At 36.9% G+C, this 6,228-nt stretch overlaps 1 long non-coding RNA gene across 1 annotated transcript; it reads right to left on the bottom strand.

The window, feature by feature from the left end:
• Positions 1–1,305: 1,305 nt before the first annotated feature.
• Positions 1,306–5,809, bottom strand: LOC113321883. The gene is made up of 2 exons (XR_003346897.1): positions 5,047–5,809; positions 1,306–2,830 (listed from the first exon to the last, which is right to left on the bottom strand). It is a non-coding gene; the product is annotated as an uncharacterized LOC113321883 (long non-coding RNA).
• Between the last annotated feature and the right edge of the window lie 419 nt (positions 5,810–6,228).

Genomic DNA, 6,228 nt, shown 5'->3' with positions numbered 1-6,228 from the left:
CTATGAAAATATGGTGACATTGAAACTGTCTGAAATAGAGGATTACCCCCAAACCTAGTTTTTACATGGAAGCGAGTATAGAACAAAATATGGGGTATACTATTGGGACTGGGGAAATATCAATTGGTTCATGCACGATATCAGGAATATGCAAGTCCTCTGGGTACTTAGATGCAAAGTAATCCAACAACACTTTAGAAGCACGTAATTCTTACCCTAAATTAGCCAACTTTTGGAAGTCTTGGGGTCTAAAAACAACCTCTAAGTTGGGTGAATTATCTTGTGGTATGGAATTAGGAAAATCATCTACACAATCATCCACAGGGTCATCTACAAATTATGTCTAGAACAAAGTGTCACTACAAGACTGATCATCATCATCATTAAATAATCTTTGACATTCCAAAATTCTCAATCTTTTTTCCAAACTAAGTGGTGTGTATTTGTAATACTTCTCATATATCATTAGCGGGGATTCTTCACTTACCTCATGTGGAGCAGAAACTCCATACCATTGCTTACGCTTATATTCAGCAAGCGTCATTTCAGATGAGGTTTCCTGATAGTTTGACTTTCTACGCTTATATTACGCCAGTGTCATCTTAGGTGACGTCTCCCCAGAAGAAGTCATCATCCTCAAAATGTCCCTGAAAAGAAATACAAAAAGAAAGGCATAAAAAGGGGGAAAAAGAATCTAAAATAAAATGAAAATACTGTACAACATAAGAAAAATAAACCTAAAAAACAAATCTAAAAACAAATTCCCGGCAACGGCGCCAAAAACTTGATAGGTTAGGAAACCTACAATAAAATACTGCAAGTGCATAGTGTCTAACGCGTAAACAATGACAAGTACATGTCGTTCGCACGAGGAGTGTGAAATACCACTACTAATTAATATGAAAAATCAGTAATCAACAATAATGTTTTCGAGAGTTTTCGGAAATTCTGACAAAATGAAACAATAAATAATAAAGGCGAAACCAAAATGTGAAAGGGTTATTAGGGTCTTCGATTTCCACCAATTCAATCATATAAAACTCTACTAATCTCTATTTATAGCTCAAGACAAATTTCGAAATCAATCTCATGTCTCGGAAGATGGTATGTTTAAATTCTAAATTCTGGTTTCTCCGCTGTAATTTCCTTCGCATCATGGGTAGTGATTCTAAAGCATTACCTATCAATCCTAAAGCATACCACATCAAAGGACCTAACCAAGCAAGAATTATCAATTGAAAAGCATAAATCATCAAGAAAATCATATAAATGATTAAACACCAAGCTTTATATGAAGAAAAATTATTAATCAATCAAATCATTATTAAAGATATCATTGTAGAGTATATAATTAAATTGGTTTCCATCTAAACCCTAACATGGTTCTAGCCATAAACATATTCAAATCAAACTAGCTAAAACCGAATTAAAGAGAATGGAACTTCAAAACCCTTCAAGCCCTATTCTTCTATACGGCTCAGTAGCCGCAGCGTCCCTTTCTCTGGTTATCTTTTCCCCTCATATAATCTGCTGCGAGAGTCTAAAACTGAGACCTAGCAAATCTGGCAAGGCCCAGTCCAACAACTGACCCTAACGTCCAAATCCAACTCCTTTCCATACTCCAGCAAACTCCATTCCAAATCTCTGTTCTTCCATCCACCAGCGATTGCAATTTCTAATCCTTGAGTCTTCTAAAGCTCGTCCCAACTTGTTGTATAGGAAAACAACACCAGCGATAATCCGTTCGATCAAACATCTTCAATACTCAGCTCCAAGAATGTCGTCACCCCACTGGTTTAGAATAGCAACGCCAACAATCACAGCATCGTCATACCGGACACAGATTGCTTACTCTCTTCTCAGCACCAGTTCTACAAATGGGTTATACTCAAGACCCCATTCGAAAACTCACAGCATCCATATCATCAGCATCTCCACTTAACACCTTGGCAGTTGATCACCTAGTTCTTCCATTTCAACTGCAGTTCTATGTACGAAAACCATCTCTAATGCTCGACTTCACAGCTCCAAACGTCTGCCAGATACACATAACCTTCTCCATTGCTGCACTTCTTTATCTCGCTGCCAAGACAACAAACCCCAATCTCAGGTCCTTATTAACGAACCCCAATTCCGTTTTTGCTGCCAACTTCTTCCTTTCCTTCGCAGAACATCAAATGAGGCCAACAGCTAACCTTTCTTCATCTCATCAGATGGCCCGAGACTCTATCATGCAGCTTACAGTAGATAAGACTCCTTCTCTTCTCATATCTTTACATTCTTCAACGCCTGCCAGTAAGTCTCCATCTCCGTTGCCAATCTTTCCGTTCACCAGCAAAACCAACTCCAACGCACAATCCTAAACCGAGGCAGTTTGATCACAAGTTCTTCCCTATACTTCACATTCGAGCCAACACCAGCAGCGGACCGCATTTCAGCCATTATAAGACTCATACCTTGATTTTGAGTAGGAGAATATACATACTCCATCACTTGTTTCACCAGCTCGGAGTTCTGAAGAGAGTGCTCCATAATCTCTTTTAAGACATAAGATATATAAGTGTGATGGGCTTGACAGGTGGAGTTGAAACTCCCAACGAAATACACGACTCTTTGACTCATTCAATACTTCTCTTTGACTCATTCAATACTTCTCTGGCCGTGTTATGTATGTGTGGTGCACTGGCTTAAGCGGTTGACTAGGCAGCCCATTAAGCTCCGTGTCTTCTTGGAACAATGAATTCCAGCATTGATGCCTTTTCTCCCAAACGCCGCTGTTACTCCCACTTTAGCTAGTTATTTCTCCGACGATCGAGTTCACTTGTACTTTCTATAAAAGCACTAAAAGTAATATTATTAGCCAATTAACGAGTCCTATCTAGTATAAACATGAGTATAATTATGTCACGCATACGTGCTTATCACACCACCAACATAACAACCACATCTTCTATTTCAACTCCACCAACAGTTCATAACAACACAGCCACAATAACCCATATCAACTGCAATAAATAATTCTCATTCTAGTTTCAAATCTCAATCAACAGACCTCCAACCCCTTCCCTGCACTTCATAACACTACAACAACTACAATATTAACAACATCATCATCATAAGTGTTATGATCTTACATAACAGATCATGGATTTGACAATCAGTGAAGATGAAAAGGATAATTAGATGGTTTGTGGAATAGTTTTTCGGTATCGTTAGAGGGACGCCGGACCTCCGGTATCATCAAAGGGACACCAAGACCTCTCTGTTAGAAATACTAACAATGTTTTTACTAATAATTCTCTATTTTTCCATTGATGCATCACATGATATATATACACAGAGAAGTTACACAAGTTATATAACTTACTATTTAACTTCCTACAAAGAAGGAAAACTACCCAAGATGCTAACCGTAGTTATCTAGATAATCATTAGACTTCTACACCAAATTAAACACTAATCCAAATGTCTAAAATTAAGGAGCTTATAATAGTAATCCTACTGACATGATCCCCAAACACACACGTAACCTTCCTTTCCCCTTAAATTGAGACTTGTCCTCAAGTCTGTGCATTTGGTTTCATGGCATGTAACCATTCTCGCATCGCAAGTTCCATGGCATATAACCTTTCTCGCATCACAAATAGATTTTCTCCTCAAGGATGCTAACCTGACAGAGAAGATTGATCGGAAATGCAGTTCCAAGTCGACCACGATATCTTCCCGCATATTGATCACCCACAACTTTCTTTAGATAAGATAGCACTTGCAAATAGATTTGTAAACAAGTCCAGTCAGAAATCGTACCAGAAAATTGAATTTCAAATTTTGAAGAAGCTTGCAATGGTGGAATAACAAGGCATGATTTTTCTTTGTCACTCTTTTCTTCGAAAATATAGAAATAATCAGAAATATGAAAGATCGACAAATCACTGACTTTTGTTCTTGAAATTCCAGTATCTTCTACTTCTTTAAAGATATCGAAGAAATCAGTAGGATAACAAGCATCTTGGAATTTAAAATCAATCACTGATGAAGGACCATTACCAAATGATTTGTGCATCTCATTTGACCCCATCTCATCAGTATCGGCAGTATCTATATTCTGGACATTGGAATTTACAATATTAGATGCATCAACGCATTCCATACCTTCGTTGTTAATGAGTTGATCCAAACGAGATATAAACGATGCACATAAATCTTTTAAATCCTTCTTTAAACCAATCCTCATATTGCTAACTTCCTTCTGTAACCCATCTTGCTTGGTGCCTATATTTCTAACTTCCGTCTCCAAATCCTTAAATATGTTCTCGACCATCGCTGGCTTTGCGGAAGATTATTAACCTGCTCTGGATACCACTTATTATGGTCTTACATAACAGATCATGGATTTGACAACCAGTGAAGATGAAAAGGATAATTAGATGGTTTGTGGAATAGTTTTTCGGTATCGTTAGAGGGACGCCGGACCTCCGGTATCATCAAAGGGACACCAAGACTTCTCTGTTAGAAATACTAACAATGTTTTTACTAATAATTCTCTATTTTTCCATTGATGCATCACATGATATATATACACAGAGAAGTTACACAAGTTATATAACTTACTATTTAACTTCCTACAAAGAAGGAAAACTACCCAAGATGCTAACCGTAGTTATCTAGATAATCATTAGACTCTTACACCAAATTAAACACTAATCCAAATGTCTAAAATTAAGGAGCTTATAATAGTAATCCTACTGACATGATCCCCAAACACACACGTAACATTACACACATAACAATAACACTTGCAGCTTCATATACACAAACAACACCAACATTCCCTAGCCACCAACACCACTAAAATGCTATTGCAACTCCAACTCTTTCTTTGTTCTTAATTCAACATCTCAGATCCAAGATAACATAATAACATTCAACACCACAGATAACAACATAAACCAACCATGTCCATCTCAATCTTAATTCAATTATCAAACACACATATTCATTCAATAAAACTGAATAACTAAACTAAACATCTTAAGGAAGAATTACCTCAAAAGCCATGAAACCAATTCTTCTTTACTTGATTCAGTTATTCTCCCCAAGACCATCACCAACTCAGCAATTGAATTCACTTCATTAACCCATTGATCTTCATCACCATCTGTTCTTGACCAAACCTTAATGCAATTCCCAAATGTTCACTAAAATGGAAACGAACCCTAACTATCAATTCCAAGCTATTCTTCATAACTCAAACATCATTATACCATAATATCATTCCCTCTGCCAACACTCGTCTTCTCTGGATTGTTAAATTACCATTCAATTGATGCAGTAACCCTAATTCTTCAATTCTGCAATTAAGGTCCTTCTCAACAACTGAATCTACAAATCAAATCCATAATCTTCTTCTTCACCACAAGTTCTTCGAAACCCATCCTTTAATTCGACTTTTAAACCCTCAATCAATTTCCAGAATTGAACCCTAAAACCAAGACCTTAAATTATTTGATTCTTCATCTAAAATATCCACAGCTACTATTAATCAATACCATTTTGTTTCTTCATCCATTAATAGCCGATTTTCTTATCGATTTCACTCACTTCAGAAATCAAAATCAAAACCCTGACTGCTTCTCTCTGTTCATCACGAAGCACAATCCCTAATCGTTCTATTTGATGATTAACAACACCACCAACTCCTATAATATCAGAACATCTTCACTAATTAACCTTCTCAAACCGATTCTCACACTTCTCTCAGAATCAGCAACCGTGAAGAACAGGGGAAAGAGAGAAGGAATGAAGAAGAATGAAGAAAGAGAAAGAATAACGGGCTTTATCTTCTCAATTGAGATAAGGCTGACCAAAACACTAAAGGAAACTGAGAAATGGATAAGGGGAAGCCAGGAGGTTAAGATTAAAATGACGATTCTGCCCTTCATAATAATTTGATGATATCTTCCGGTGTCTGAATGACGTGTGCAAGTAGTCCATTCTACGTAACTTTTCGAGATTTATTCAACGGTACTAGTTTCGTATATCATTATTAGATTAATTTATAACAATTAACGTTCGAGTTACACTAATCGAGTAATTAGCGGCTAAGACATTTCTTGACTAGTCTAATGGCGTTGACGAGCTTGAGGATCCTTACAACTGGCCTGCATTTAGATTAAGATATGGTGGAATAACTCTCCTCACAAAAGTCTTGAATCTTTCCATCATCTT

This window comes from Papaver somniferum, chromosome 11 (genome assembly GCF_003573695.1).
Source record: "Papaver somniferum cultivar HN1 chromosome 11, ASM357369v1, whole genome shotgun sequence".
NCBI lineage: Eukaryota > Viridiplantae > Streptophyta > Magnoliopsida > Ranunculales > Papaveraceae > Papaver > Papaver somniferum.
This window is presented reverse-complemented; position numbering and strand designations above follow the sequence as displayed.